The 17,154-nt window shown below is 38.2% G+C and overlaps 1 protein-coding gene and 1 long non-coding RNA gene across 4 annotated transcripts in view; one reads left to right on the forward strand and one right to left on the reverse strand.

Annotated features, from left to right (window-relative positions):
- Positions 1-17,154, reverse strand: part of fstl4 (follistatin-like 4) — a 236,541-nt gene that overhangs the window by 113,766 nt on the left and 105,621 nt on the right. The window lies entirely within an intron of this gene.
- On the forward strand, positions 6,748-11,100 carry LOC137195886 (uncharacterized). The gene is made up of 3 exons (XR_010931182.1): positions 6,748-6,877; positions 10,526-10,621; positions 10,721-11,100. It is a non-coding gene; the product is annotated as an uncharacterized lncRNA (long non-coding RNA).

The following is a 17,154-nucleotide window of genomic DNA, read 5'->3' on the forward strand; positions in this document are numbered from 1 at the left end:
CTGAAGCTAGAGGGACTCTGCAGGGGTGGTGATGGTTTAGGGGATTGAATTTTTGGGGAGGTTTCAAGGTCTTAATAAGGGAAGACTAATGGTGTCTTTAAATCAGCAATGAAAACAGAGACTTTTCCCATGAAACTGTTAAAATAAAAAAATAATAATAATAAAAAAATAAAAGTAAAATAATCTCAGTATCATTTCAAATTTGAAATCAGGGATTTTTTTTTTTTTTTTTGGGTTGTGGTATTTTGGGTTGGTTGTTTAAACATTATAATTTAATTGCAGTTCTATGACAAGATGTATTGAAGTTTTAACAATTTTAGGTTGGACAACTTAAATCTAATACTGTATTGTATTATTGAATATTGTCTGTGTGATATGCCATGTCAGTTCATTAGAAAATAGTTGCCTGTTGACAAGACAGTCTCATCACAAGGTCCATTCCATTTATCGGCCATTCAGGGGCTTTCCATCATATCAGATGATACTCATCAGCAAATTTGATTAGTTGTCATGGAAATGTTTTTTTTTCCCTTCCTTCTCAATGGAAATTTGAACATCTACATTACATTGACTCCTTAACTGTAGTACCTATAAGTAATCAAATTAAATTAAACTAAATCGTCCTTCACCAGGCAATGGAAATCAAATATACACATATTTTAATATATACCATAGTTATATTAAATACCATAAATATATTGGGACAGCAGTGGAAATAAGTCTTGTATTTTATCGTTCTATCCCTGACAAAGTCTAATATGTGATGTTTTAAAATATAATGTTATAATGAGTGTTGTCAATAAACCTAAACCTATCCAAGTAAAACCTATTCAATGATATTACAGATTACAATTACAATTAAAATACTCACACCAACAGGCAATTGTAGATTTCATTTACAATTAATGTCTACTGTGGGCAGAACCCTGAGGAAACCCAAGAGAACATGGGAATAAGTTGCCAAGAATTAAACACAGGACCCTGCTGCTCTGAGGTATGAGTTATCCAGGAAAAGCTCTATCCACTGAGCCACTGTGCCATCCCAGGGTGTATCATACTGATATGTAGACTTCAGAGCACTTAGCTTTACCTCTATATGTCGTTTAGTATAAGAAAGACTGACTGCAGGCTGTCAAGCATAGATGCACTTCCCACACACATAAATCTGACAAATGACAACAGCAGTTTATCGCAACCATGTTGCCATGTGGCTAGGCTTGCCATGAGATTTGTATATCTGGGTTTTATTTTGGTTGGAGATTTCACAAAGAAAAGGGCTGTTCAAAGGTTGCTTCTGTATTTTATCTCCTTCCAGGGTAATTGGTTTAGAAAATTAGTTTGTCCACAGCCCAGGTTTAATTGGAATTAAACACAAATATATGGAATGGTGCACCGCTCCTGCTGTTAGATTAACTGGGTCTATAAATGTCTGCTGAGGTAATCGCATTAGAAAAATGTGTGTATTGTGAGAGCGCGAGCAAGCATTGATATGTAGGTGTGTATGCAAGTCTGTCCCTCCTGGCTGTGGGCTCCTGTGAGTGCACATCCGTTTAGATTAACCCATTCCACACAAGGTCAGTGCAAACATGTAATTAGCTTTAGGAAAGAGGACATCATCACCTCATTTTTCTTCATACCTGGTAATGTGTAGTCATGTCTATCATATGTGTGCTCTCTCAAGAGGGCCATGAAATATATTACCTGTTAATGTGATATGAATTGCTCATTTAAGCCTCAGACATGGACCAGAAAGTGAATAAAAGCCTATGGAGTCATCGTTCAGGGTGTATGTGATAGATTTATCACACCAGATGCTCACATTTACTTCTGATGCCCGCACCTTCTTGTAAATCTCTAATTAACACTGTTGATCCTTGTGTGTTTCTAAATTAAATCAGAGAAGATCTAAGGGAGGATTCACAGCCTGTTATTGATAATGGGCTTTAATTAATTGAGTGCTCTTGAAGCATCAATCCTGCCTCAGTGGCAAGCACCTGTTTGAGTAATTAAGCATCTTGTGTATTCAGTCACAGGCACAGCTCCCCTACTGACTGCATCAAAGATGAGGATTAAATACTGTGTGCAGTGCAGGTACTACAACTACGGTACTACTGCCTTTAAAAAAAAAAAAAAGAATAAGCAGTCGTGACACAGTCAATGCAACTTTAAAGCTGCATTATGCATTTTTTTAAAAATCTAATACAAGGGTAGAGTTGGGCAGTATGGACGAAATCAAATATCACAACATTTTTGATCAAATACCTCAATATCAATATTGGACAATACTGTAAGGATGACTATTGGTGCTTTCACAAAATATTTACACAATGAGATTTTTGATAAGTAATCAGCAGTAATGTGTATATAATGACTAAGTGGGTAGAGACAAATAAAAGAGCAGCCAGAACAGTCTGAAGAAAATTACATCACTTTACTGTAAAGCAGCCTTTAGAAGCAGGAAAAGACAACACTTATGCCATATCATGATATTATGAATCTAATCTTGAATTTAATCTAAAACTCTAAGATGATATCTAGTCTCATATCACAATATCCAGGCATTAAATTGGGATTTGTTATGTAAAAAAATAAAATTGTAAATTGGGATCTGTGGTTTAAGGGTTGCCATGGTTGCACATATGTGTGCGCATAGACTACAAAATCTGATTGATACAATTTGACATAAGACAAGACATAACAAGGCGAGACAACCCTCTGCTCTGAACACTAAAATGCTAATCAAAGTCATTCTAGATACCTTTGGCAAAACTACAGCTGATGACAATAAAATCTTTCTGTAAGTGCACTCTCCTGTGTATCTGTATCAAATAGAAATGGTGTTGTTACCACTAAAGGAGAGAATAATGATACAAAATAATATGAATAGAACAGTCTTTTTAATAGTTACATTAAACTGGAATTAATTTAGATCATACTATATTATATACAGTGAAATTAAACTAAAATTAAACAAAGCCTTGTTCCCACACGAGGCAAGACAAAGACCGCAAGCTAGTTCCTTTTCATTAATTAATCTTATAGCCAGGAAATGGTAAAACTAGCCTGCATTACCTAGCCATGGTGTAATTTGAGATTCTCTGATATTCTGCTAAAACCTGACAATACTGAGAGATTTCAATATGTGCTAACTGTTAGCTTGCTTGACAGTTTAACTCGAAATAGAGTTTGCCAGCTAGCTTAATGTAACAATTAGCCACCAAAGATTGGAGGCAACCTGCAGCAAACTATCTTGTGTTAAAGTTATCGTATCATTTTGTAAAACTGACACATTGTTTAAGCAGAATATCAGAGCAATTTACATTCTGTTATTAAACCTGTCAGTTTCTGACCTATTTTTCTCCCTACCTTGCCATCCACTTATCACTCTGCCATCTGCGCTGTCTGACTGACTGACAAGTGACTGAGATCAGTGATCTGCTATGTAGCTTTTAAAGAAACCCATTGACAGAAAAAAGGGAAACCCTGTGAAAGTTCTGATGTTTGCAAGTTCTTATATCACCTCATTTAGGCCTATGTTCTCTACAGCTATGAAGAAAAAGTGTTTTAGTCATTGTTTGAATTGTTAAGATCAAGAAAAGTATAAAAATATATACATTGTTGAGGATGTGCAGAGTCCCCTGATGACGTAGAAGAGCGTAGGCTTATGTGCCAGGGCTGAGCCACTGACGATATTGATATAACCCCTGACAATATTGATGTAATATCGATATATTACTCAGCTCTATACATGGAGTGTAAAAATTGACAGATATGAGTTGGGAAATCCATAAAAGAAAAAAAAGAACGGAGTTGTCTGATTCAGTACTTGAACTGCAGCATAGCATATCCTTACAAATGTTATCTCTATTGGACTGTGGACAATGTATCTAGATTTGTTTTGAATCATCAGAGAGGGAGAGATGCACACATGCTGCTTAAACACTGATGCTTCAGTATTAATAATTTAATGATATCATATTTATCATATATCAGTCAGAGGAACCAAACCACTACTTTTACTTTAATACTTTTTAACTACATTTTCCTCTCTCACAACTGGTTCTTACAACGTGCTATCTGACTATGTCAGAATTCAAATGTTCTTATCCTTGTTCTGAACAGGAGGGGAGCGGTATTGTTTCACTACAGAGATAACGGATCATATTTTAATAATAGTGTTGCACTTGGTCAGTGTTATGGGTCTCTCATTTGTCAATCGGTAGTGTCACTACAGGGAAACCATGGTAACCAGGCTAACTTGGCTATACCGGTTGACATACATCCATAAGTATGCTACAGCTAAGTGGTGCGCAGCCAAAACGTTCCGAGTGGAACTTGCGCTCTAGAATTATTGTTCCGCACATCGGAGTAAGTGGATTATTAAACTATTTTGACAGTAATTGTTTGGGTCACACAACGTATTCTTCGTATGACTGTATGCACCAAACCATAACGTCCGTACCATGACGGTACAGGATGAATACAGGTACCATTATACCCCTACAAAATACACATCTGTCTTATCAAATTAATTGCAGGTTATGTTCGGCTACAGCTTCAGTCCCAGCTAACTGAGAAGTCTTTTTTTTGTCCTAAGGTTAAAAGTAGAGAGAGACAATAAGAGGGATGACACTGATGACAGGAAGCAAAGGTGAGGTACTAGATTTAAATATACAGTTTATATACAAAGTATATTGTTGTAGGTGGTGTAACAGAGAGTGATGAGGAAAAATGCAGCATGAGCTGCGCCAAGTTCAATAGTATTACCACAAACATAGCTTTTATTAGTCTAGTTATACAACTACTGTTTCCTCAAGGTCCTGCAGAAATTGTTCCAAGCTCTACAAGAGAGCTGTTTAGCAAGTTCACGGGCATATACACATTTAGTGTAATAACTTAATACATGACTAAAAGAGAGCTATTTTTGAGGTTAATGTCAATACACTCTTCTGTGGAGCTGTGAAACATTTGGGGAAGCAATGCAGTGGCCTGAATCACCATCACAAAGCTCAGGAGACAGAAAGTGTCTCTTTGTGTTAGACAGATTATTGTAGGCTCATTGGAGGATGGATTGGGATGTGACAGAGGGACAGTCATATTAAGTTGGGATGGAACATGGCGGAAGGAGGGAGCACTAAATGCATGATTGGATGCAAAAGAGAAGGGGGAAAATCAAAGGAAGAGAGATTTCTTGAGGCAGATTGAAGTTTTAGTAACACAAATATTTCTTGGAGGCAGAGCTGCTCTGAAGGCAGAAACAGTCTCAATAAGTGAAGTGAGAATTTCAGTTTTCCTCGTTCAGTAATGTTAGACTGAAGCCTACTTAAAAAGGCACAAGAGGAAGTCCTGAATGACTGAGGAACCAATTTGTTGCCACTTTTTTATTTAGATTTTGACCCACTTTAGTTCCCACTTTATCATTCAAGTTTGGCTGTTAGCTAACATCCAAGACGCTGCTCATCAATGTCTAATAAAACAAAAAGGATTGAAAGAAGAAGGACTGAGATGTGATGGCTGGAAAGAGAGGAGAAAAGAAGAGCGGAGCAGCTCTGGAGGAAAGAAGAGAAAAGAGGAGAACATGGACAAGCAAGATGGGGCCTCAGGGATGTGAAGTGGATGAGTGAATAACTAGTGAGGACAGAAGGAGGGAGGAGTAGGGAAGAGAGGAGGATAAAGGAGAGAAGCAAAGGGGAAAGGAGAGGAAACAATGGAGGGTTTGAGAGCTAGGTTGGGGCTCCAGGGAAACACGAGTGAGGAGGCTGAGAAAGACACGGGTGTAGCTGCAGGGATGGTTGCTCCATTGCTTCTTTTGTGCTAGAAAAGAAGGCAGGGATGGAAGTCACTCTGTGAGCTCCAGGGCCTAGACTTAAGTTTGTGTGTCAGTTTGTGTGTGTGCATGTGTGTGCTTCAGTCACGGGAGGAAGACTGCATTTGCCCTGTCATTGAAGCTCCCAGGCCATCCACTAAAGCAGCGTTCCATGGCAAATGACCCTGCAGGAAAGAGCTGCGTTTGGAGTTTTTTTTCATGTGTGTTCAGTGTGTGTGAGTGCTTTTTGCAAGTGTGTTTGCATTTTTCCCAGTCTGCCGCTGTAGCCGCTCTTCAAAAGCAATTACTGAAGCTAAAGTATGCAGTGTTTGTTTACTATGAAAGTGACCTGCCACTCAGGATTTCAATTATCATCCTCTCTGCCTGTGAACCTGCGCTTACACACAGAGCACAAGACAGACACTGAGAAGAATAACATCCTGCGTCTCGCGTAGATAAGGTAGCGCACACCAGCTATGGCCAAAATGGATATGACTACATCAAACTAGATAACAGGACTATTAAAACATCTGAAGTCTTCCTGTAGTGTTGCTATTATCATCTGCCAGGGGAGTTGCCATCATTGTATGAGCCAACAACAAGCAATAGAAAAAAATAAAATATAAACTAAAGAATGCAGTGAGGCAAAGAAGTTTGGTAGAAGATATTAGACAGTATGGTTAGTTAGACACTGTAGCGCTCAGTATGTGCTGTGTAATTTCTAAATGACTTTAATTGGTGAATGTTACTTACCAGATTAAACCAATGTAAGTTTATGATATTGAACTTTTATTCTTTTTATAAGCTGCCATTTGAAGCTGCCATTTTGGGCCTAGTTTGAACAATAAAATACATCTACTTAGGGGTGTGCGATATGATGATATTAGATTGTAAACAATTAAAATGTCTCCATGATCTGCCTTTACAGAGGGATTGTTAGTATCGTGCTACAGTGCACATTGTATCAATTCAGTTCCATGACAGAGCACAGTCTGTTAGCAGGAGGCTAACAGGTAACAGCACCGACATGGCGAGCACCTTGTACCACATCTCCAGCGACAAGGATTTCAGGTAAAAACAAGCAGAGCAAACTGTCTGCACGGTTCACATCAGGAGCCCAAACGTCATCATGACATCACCAGCTCACCAGTTAGCTCACAGATTTGATGTTTCGTAGCGTGTGGTACAGCTTAAACTGACAGCTTAGCTGCAGGTAAACGCCACCGTTTAGCGGTTAGCTCGCTTGCTAACTGGTAGCATTAACTTTTGTCATGCTGCAAGCTAGCGTAATGTCAGCTCAGGTGTACTGTGTCGGTGCCTTTTTTTAACAGTGCACATCCTACTAGTCATCCAAAATGACACACTAACGCTTCTACACGACATCAACTGTTTGCTTTTCAGCTGTGAAATTAGTTTGGTTGTACTGTTAGTTTGGTTTCCTACTGCAATACCCATTTTAAACAAGGCCAATTAGACTGTCACTAGTTTTTGATGCAACTTTGCACACCTGTTCTTATTTATTTATTTGATTATCTAATGGTGGAGGGTGTCATATGTTGCTCAGATCATAAAGTCCTCTGAGATAAATTTGTGATTTTGCGCTATATGCATAAAAATTTACTTGACCTGACAGCAACAATCCAACAGTGAACCACACACACAGCTGTGTGCACACAAGAGTAAGTAAATCTTAAAAAGAGACCCCTGATGACGGAGAGAGAATAAAAGGCTATTCTTATTGAATGAAAATTGCCTTCAGTGTAATAATTGTGCTCCAAATTGTGTTAAAACAGAAATTAAATGAGGTCTTTAGCTCCACCTGTACAAAAGTGCAGTGTGAATTTCAGCCTAAGTTTCCTTGACATGCTTTGTGATCACTACAAGTATTCCTCATTAAACCCAGGGATTAAGCTACAATTGGCTGCCATCTTGCACCAGAAGTAGGCCACGTTTTCAAGAAATGGTAATGATGGTAATTAGCAGTTTAGCAATTCATTAAACACACACACACACACACACATACACACACAGGGATAAGCATGTGGATCTGTGTTAAGTCTTAACTAAGGGTGTGTTGCAAACAAATTGTGTGGAAGAGCAGTAATCGTTTACTGATTAGAGAGTCATTTGTCACAGTGTGGTCTCAGATTTGACCACTTTAGCAGACAAATGTTCTATAAAGTGGTCTTTCATAAGACACAGAGCCTCTAATGACTTGCCCAGACAAATGCTTACATGTAGAAAATGAATGCAGATGAGTGAGCAACGAAAGAAGGGAAACAAACAAACTTCAGCATTAGTATCATGAGTAATAAGCTACCCTCGCCTTCCACCCAGCTGTAAGTAATTCACTTGAAGTGCAGTGACTAATTCATAAGTAATAGTATCCATCACTAAAGAGATCTCACATCGCCATGCAGCGCACTTGAATAATGGAACTGTTTTGCATGATAATGAGCGAGGCCAGGGATCACACTTCAATCCCCTGCAAACCTAATACCTAAAGACTCTACAAGATTTTGACTATACTTGATAAATGTATTTACAGCGGTGGAGTCAAGTGTTAAGCAGATCTTCTCAACAAAATAACATGTTTTTAATCAGCCGCCACTCTGTAGTACAAACCACATTATTTTTCTTCAGGAATGTATTCCTTTAGTTTACATAATTGATTCGATTTGAATGATAAATTGTCTCCATCTCTTACACTTTAACTGAACGGCTGCTGTTGTTGTTGATACTCTGCAAAATATACTCTGCTGTGATCTGTGTTGAGTTTCAAATCATTAAAGGGGACCTATTATGCTCATTTCCAGCTCTATATTTTTATTCTTGGACTCCACTAAAGTAGCTTTGCATGGTTCACAGTTCAAAAAACTCCTTATTTATCTTACACTGGCCCCTTATGAAGCCCCTCCGGAAGCCTGCTGAGGGGCAGCCATATCACTCGTATTAAGTTACTGCTGATGCAAACCCAACATTTCCTGCTTTACTGCTCCATATTAAAAGCTTTTAAATGACTAAATAACAGGAGACTTTAATGTGAAGAATTTACAAGAAATGAAGTGTGTTTCTCGCCGAATTAGCAGAGCTTCATTAGCAACACTAAAAACCAGTCAAAACAACAAGATATGGAGATATTTGGAGCTCTTTGTTCAGCAGATAAGTTAGAAATAATTCAGGGAGGAATACGTACAAGCAGAAACAGCCACAGTGATGATGATTTTTGATGAAGAGCTGCAGATGACCAGCACACCTCCAACAGGTTAACTACTTATTTTACTTTGCTGTGCTGTGTAATAGGAAAACACTCACAGTATGCCAGCTCAACTCGAGTCATGGCTCAGCGTGACTACCCCCAAATAAAGGAAAATGCCATAACATTAGCAGAGCAGTGAACTCGTACTGTGCGTGGAGCAGATGTCCATATAAAGAAATCTATCACAAGCCGACATTAGTTCAGATTGAAAGTAGAAAAAAAATGCTGGAAACCGAGCGCTCAGAGGAGTCTGAAGCCGGTGGTTTTTGCTCACAGGGATTAGTTCTACATGCACTTACCTATTATTTTGATATTTTGGCCAGATTTAATATGAACATCCTATATTGTAACATCATATATATGACTGAAAATAAGAAAAAGCATAATAGGTCCCCTTTAACAAACAGCTGAGAGGATATGTGGGGATTTGGAAGTGTGATGATAAATTCAACGAGAGTAGGTTTGAATTATAAAAGAAAAGTAATAATAATGTTTTGAATGATAATTTGGCAGTCGGATATGGAGAAGGTATTTTAAAAGTTCAACCTGGTTTCCACACTATATGCAAGAAGCTAGAACACTAACTAAAGAAACTTTTTGTTTTTTTACTAAGTGTTAGTGTTGCGTGATCCAGGTGTCATTGTCAAGGCTTTTACATATAAAACTAAATATTTAAGTCAAAACTGATGCTGTGAAATCCCAAACAATCTTCATAAGCCATAAAAAGAGATGAGGTCCACTTGTAACAACACTAAACTGCTACCAAACTCATACAGCAAAAGCATTCTTACAACCACATTTGGTCAAATGTGAGAATATTATTTTATACCATGAACAGCTGTAGCTGTCAACAGTAATATGACTGCTGGTTCACTACAGGGTTTTTCCTGCATAGAGAATTACAAGGCGGCTGCCTCTGTCAAATTTTGTGCTGCCTCCGGTTCTCGACAAAACTCTGACGAGTGCCTTCATGGAAAACACTATTTTCTAACAAGCGTTGCATTTAGTGGATTTCTGTCATTTGTAACTGCAATTGCAACATTATGCCGATGTGGTGGTGCTGTATCGTAATCAGCACAGTACATTGGGAAAGGCACAGCCAAAACTGCCAAAGAGGAAGAAAAGACCTACAATTTTCCTCAAGGAATTTCCTCCAAAGAAAGTTTGTTTTCTCCCTACAGCAGTAATGTGTCGGGGGCACCCTGATATTTCATAGGTGAATATTGTTTGTTTTGCATCCAAGCACGTCCAAGCTCTTCCTAAATTATTGTTACACCCCATCAGTGTAATGTTTTCAATTTTGCAGATATGGCTCGTAGAATCAGTGATTACTTTAACAGGAACGTTCTCGAGGATGAGAATCATGAGGGCAGGTGAAACAGTGCAGACATCATCTGATTATTACAGGCAGTTAAAAAGTAATAATTCATGTTACTGATGAGATGCAGTAAATTTTTCAGGTCTGAAAGTAGTGTACAACCACAAGAAGTGCAAGGGACCGGTGATGTAGAGGATCAAAGTCAGAGTGCAGGACAGGACGAGGAGTCAGTAAGAGGGTATTCAGTTGCCAAGTCTCTAAGAGAGTATTAATGCAGCTCGCTTGTCTGTATCAGAATAATACAAAGTTTCTTAATGCATGAATTGTTTTTTAAAAGGTTTAGACACCCCTGTGCAATAGAAAAGGAGAGGCACTTGGATGTGTGTTGCAAGGTGGCCATCGATGGACCAGACCAGTAGGCCTTGGACTACAAAGAATGCATGAAAAACAGAAGGCTGAAATGTTCTGGTTGTGAACTGTGTAGATGAAAACAGTGGCTTTAATGCAGTGTTCAACTACCCTGTAAAAGGGCCACATTTTGCTGTTTGTGAAATGTTTAAATGACAGCAAAAGCTTTTATGTTCTATTTATGTTCAACTACACTGCAAGAGGGCCTCTGTGAACTGTGAATGAAAACAATAGCATATGTTATATTTGACTTGATCTTTAACAACTTTGCTGTTTGTTACTGTGTAGACACATTAACTTTTATGTTAAACTGGGCACCTTTATTTTGTTAAGTAAAATATGCTTTAACATGAAAATTGTCATTTTCTTCAATCATATAATTATTTGAAATCCTAAAATAGCCAATCGAAGGCACAATACACATGGGCGTGTGTGCACATGATCAGGATGGTACCACCTCTGCCTCATTTTTAGCCAAGAAAAAACCTACAGTAGTCTCTAAAACAACCCCAAACCATCATCAGGATATACTGACATTTATGTGTGAAGAAATAATTAGACACCTTGCAGATGCAAATCCCTACCGCTGTTGTGCAAACTCATGTATCAATAATAAAAAAATTCTACATGAGTAATGAAGGTCCTTAAAATCACCAATGTCTTACATATGATTGTTTATGGCTAAGAATTTGTATTAAATTTCCCTCCGATGGAGATAAAGACATTTGCCAGAAAAAGAAAAGAAAAAATCATTGAACTGAGAAAGGCTCTCTGAAGAACTTTGTCTTCACCAAAATATAATATACATGGTGTTTTTTTTTTTACTGGATGTTAGTAGGGCTGGGCAATATATCGATATTGCATTCATATTGTGATATGAGGCTAGATATTGTTTTAGATTTTGGATATCGTCATATCGAAATATGACATAAGTGTTGTCTTTTCCTGGTTTTAAAGGCTGCATTGAAGTAAAATGATGTAGTTTTCTGACCTTACCAGATTGTTCTAGTTGTTTTATTATTTGCCTTTACCTACTTAGTCATTATATCCACGTTACTGATGTATTGATTTACCAAAAATCTCACAATATCACACAATATCAATATCAAGGTATTTGGTCAAAAATATTGTGATATTTGATTTTGTCCACATCGCCCAGCCCTGGATGATAGCATAAAATTATTGACAATCTGTATAGTTATTACAAATCACTGGATGTTGCCAGAGAAGAACAAGTACATGTTTTTTTCTATTATTGCAAAACACATAAAATATAAAGCATCAATGAAATACCGTGTGTAACAACCATAAGTCAATAAAACCCCCGCCCTCAGGTAAAAACACTATCTAATTAAAGAGTAAATTATAAATTACTGTAGCTGAATTAGCAGCATGGCTGTGCATCATGCCAGCAGGCATACGAACAGCACTGGGACTATGACCAGATGGAGTCTCACCTCAAGAGAAAGCTATTGGTCCCTGCTAGCATCAGTGACACCTGTAACATAAGCGCTAAAACAAAAAGGTCAGCAGCATTCATCCATACTTCTCTGAGGAAATCATGTGGGATGAGCCTGAAAACAATAACACGGACTGATAACTTCCCCCAGGCAGCTGTTAGGGTCGTTACTCCCTTTGGGTCTTAGAATTAGAGCGCTCTCCATAGTCAGCGACTTATGGTAGAATGGTGACTTGATGATGCAAATAGGCCCTCTGGTACTGGGATGCTGTACAAGGGCACAGTGACACTCCATATATTGAAGCTACAGTAGTTTCTTGTGTTGATGGTATAAAATGACCATGAAATATAAGGGAAAAAAGAAAATGCTTGTTCCTCCCACGGAAAATATCATGTGAACACCACCCTACTTAACAGTATGTATATGTTTTCATGGCTGCTGTAAAACTCAAAGTTCTTCATATACACAAACAACATGTCAGCATTTCAAAACCGCTGTTTATCGGGCACAGCAAAAGCGAAATAAAGACACTTTCATTACAGATGGCCTCTGATGTTGCACCACAGTGGTGTGTGTCATTAGCCATCAAACCCCCCATTCATATCAGGAGAGTGACCTTTGTCAAATGTAAACAGACACTATTTTTAGCCATTTCATATGAACAACCAATAAATAAATCACATAAAATGGGAGCTTACATGCTGACATTGGCTTCTAGTTTTCAAAGGCTGAAAAAGATGATATGTGTTCCAAAATGACAGTCCTAGTCCTTGCGTCTGACACAGGTTTGAATATTGCTATCACAGCTAAAGATGTAATTTTAGGGAACTTTTGCGTGAGGTTGCCAGTTGACAATGGAAATGCATACACCTAGGTGTAAATGGTATAGTATGTGCAGATTGTACGTCAAGGGTAACAGTAATGTGAGGTCTTTTATAGAGAAGAACACAAGAAATGTCTTTTCTAAGATATAACATCTTGTGTGGAGCACATTTTCAAAATTTCATGTATCTGCATTTTGGAACTTCACACACTTTGGTGAAGATAGTAGTGAAGAAGTGAAAGTGGTTCTAGTGTTTTGGTCCAATTGCGGGCTGTGTGAGAAGACGGGCATTCACTTGATCATCCAGTCAACTAGAGAGTTGGCAAATCAGTTGCTACAGCACACCGAGCTGCGCTAGTTGTCAATCTGGGCTCGTTCTTTGCCCTCTGGTCAAACTGTTCAGCTGGCAGAGGGGAAATATATAATCTGACAGCTCACATTACACAGGACAGTGGAGAGACTGTTCAGCTATCTCTCCCCAGCAAGATCAGTAGGAAACTAAGAGAGGCAGAGAAAAGAGCAGGAAGAAGTGACTGTGTGAGCTGCACTATGAAACTGTACCCAGTTTAGACAAACTTTATGAGTGATGGAGTATCATTTAGCTCCCCTTGAGATACCCTTTGCCAATGCACAAAGAAATTAAAGCAAATGACTCACACTGTGCTATAAAAGTGCAGACTGTGATTTGCTGTTATTACAATCAAAACCAGCCAATGACTACTAAGTGCATAAACAACAGTAATGCTGACTGAAGTCTTCAGGATAGTTTTGATTATGAAACTGATGTGCTGATTATACAGTACCCTCCGTATTATTATAATCTTTCCTGGGTTCTCTATGCTAAGAGTGGATCTGTAAAAAGTTCAATTCAAAAGGAGAATTTAAGTATATCTGGCAATCTTGCCAAATTATAACTTTGTGGAATATTCTTTAGGCCGGTTTTGTGTGTCTGTGTTTTGGGCCAGCAGAAACGACCTATAGTTACGTTTAGGCCATCTAGCAGCCGTAGTAATGCACTCTGGCTTAATGCTGTGGTCTGGTTAGGTTTAGGCACAAAAACCACTTGGTTAGGGTTAGGGAAAGATCATGGTTTAGGTTAAAACGATCACTTGAAACATGATTTATACTTATATGTTATGCAACCATTACAATTTTTTTTAAAAATGACAGTTGCAGTAGGAAACGGGATGTGAACAGCGGTCCCCTGCAGCAAGGTCCACTATCTATCTGTCTATTCATTCATCCATCCACCCAACCCGCCTCCTCCTAACAAGGCAAAAAACATCTTATCAAGTCACCTTATATTGACATCATCTGAACTGTGTCACTTCCCTGAGCCATAATTACTTCTGCCACTAGGCTTAAATGTAACTATAGGTCATTTTTGCAGGCCTGAATTTTAGACATATGCTGTCATTTTTCTTGTGAGGACAGGCTGAATAAGAACTACTGCAGTGGCACTGCACAGCAAGGTGACCACTCTCATTTCTGCTTCAGTAGCTGTAGTTTATCTGGCATAAAAAATTGCAAATAAATTTATTATCACAATGTAATGTAACATAAGGAATGTAATTTTTTATATGTATTATATATAAACTGCATAGTATACCTACAGCTATTAGAGGCCCTCTTAGCTGTGGGCTCCAGGGAATTACCTATCTTGCCTAATGATAAAGTCCACTCCTGCTGTGTTGCATTATTTTCATAATGCAGTATACCAATGTCAATATCCAAGTTGACTGAAGAATGGATTTTCTTTGCACAAGGTGGTAAAGGAACACTGGATACAAAAGGAACACATTGGCAATAAAAACCTAAATATTAGAGACATTAGATAGTAAAAATAAAAAATAAAATAAAAAATAAAAAATTGTAGCAGCTACAGATACTGACAGGTGAAAGCAAAGATCTTTAAAGACATTGCGGTGGATAAGGAGTGAACACAGCCATACATACATACATAAACTCAGAGCCTATGTATATGTGTGAGTGTTCTTGTTTGTCAGGGGCATACAGCATATATGATTTTTTTTCCAACCAGGGTCACTTTGCCTTGAGGTGATGCTTGTAGTTTTATTTTTTTATTTTTCCAGCCTCCCACTCTACTTAAGCTCTGAACCAATTTAACAGAGACTGGGGGATGTAGAGAGAAGCTTGACAGAGTCACTCAAATCCCTGTCTGCACCATATTGGGGGCATAGTGAGAGAAAAATGAGGGAGAAAGGAGAGGAGGAGAGGATAGTGGTCTATAAGGGGTAGTGAAAAGCAAATGCAGAAGGAAAGAAATAGATCTACATGGATACAGAAAGTAAGCAACGTGTTTCCATCCTGTATATAAAGCAGTTTACGACTAAGCAAGAGTCGCCTGGCAAACAGTAAATGCATTACTTGATTGCTGTCTAAAATGCTATTGCAGTGAGAGATGTTAATAATCTCACTTGTTAGTAATTGGATCCCGACTTTGACAAAAACACATAAGATAAGCAAAGTTTTCAAACTTGGGTCCAGAAGCACTGGCTGCCATATGTATTTTCCTTTTATGCTGCCATTAAACTGATGAAAGAATTGTGAAATGGAGGGGGTGAGCCAAATGAATTCATTTGTCACTTTCTAATTTCTCAGTTGTTCAGAAGTGTTTGCCAGCAGATTTTAAAAAGCGGTGTTATGAATGGCAATAAAAGCAGCCCACATTGATGAAGAGCTCCAAAAATCATACAGTACCACCTGTTAACTCATGAAGAGACGGGACTGTATGCCAAAATGGCTCTCCCTAAACAAAGTCAACACAAGGGATCTGTTAATTACTTCAACAACAGAGAGAAAGAGGGAGCAAGTGTGTTTGCTGCTGAGAAACAGAGATGGAAAGAGAAATAAAAGAAATTGAATTCCAAATGGCACTGCAATTTCACTTTATCCACTCATATCTCACATTTCAATTATGAATAAAGCCATATGCGCCAGCCTGGGCAACATGCGTCAAAAGCTAGAGCCGTGCAGCCGATCCAAGGGACCCATTGTGGAGCCGCGGAGCAGAGCTCACCACTGAAAAGGCAAAATGATAGGCCATGCCAGTGTTGTGACAAGCATGTCAAAATCTCTTAGGCATAAGTAAACATTCTCTTTCAGAAGAGATTATTTTGTTTTTTTTCATGACAGAAGTGGTGTGTCTTTATTTGTGTGAGTGTGTGTATATCTGTATATGTAAAGTGCTGTGTGTATGTATGTGTGTGTGCGTGTGTGTGTGTGTGTGTGTGTGTGTGTGCATAGACTAAGAAAAGGATGAGGAGGCAGTTAGAGAGGTAAAGAAAAAAGCAGAGTGTGCAGTAAAAAAAGCTGGGATTGGAATGTGGATCAGGGGAAAACAAACTAAAGGCTTCTGCTATTTCATTTATATAAAACTTTAAAGATGCAGCTTATAAAACCTTAAATGTCTTTAATGGTGAGCATGAATCAAAAGGAATTTTCAAGCTGCAAGTTGCTCTACAAATGCCCCATTATCAAAGACCCCCACAAAAAACCTCAAAATCTGAGGTATTGGTCAGAAAACTGAAAGAGGTAAATACAGACATAAAAAAGCCCTGGCTTCTCCATTACACTGCTAGATTACAGGCATTAGTAATTTAGTTTGTTTAACCAAAAAATGACAAAGAAGCCAAATAAGATTTGATTGTTTTCTTTCTTCTGTTGTCATTCGGGTTAATTCTTGTTGTATTATTAGGAAGCCAGAGTGAGAGCAAAGAGATTAAAATGATACAAAAATGTCACTTAATTAAGCATGGGAAACATGACTCCTGAGTGATTTTGCAGAGGAAGATGTTTTGTGCATCTGTCATGGAAAAAGTTAAAACACAGTCCCTGAAATTCATGCAAGGAGATCTGTCAGGAGACCAAATCCTTTATTGGTCATTTAGTCGCAGGAAAAAAACCCTTCAAAATCCATTCGGTAGTTGCGCCTTGTTGTTAACAAGACTGGGTCAAAATCTAGTATATGGCTGGACCGTTTATGAAATTTTTCATAGTGGTCAAGTGGTTTTAATTTGAAAATCATCTGACACATGTAAGTTGCCTAACGTTAGTCTA

This window comes from Thunnus thynnus, chromosome 13, assembly GCF_963924715.1.
Source record: "Thunnus thynnus chromosome 13, fThuThy2.1, whole genome shotgun sequence".
Classification (NCBI taxonomy): Eukaryota; Metazoa; Chordata; class Actinopteri; order Scombriformes; family Scombridae; genus Thunnus; species Thunnus thynnus.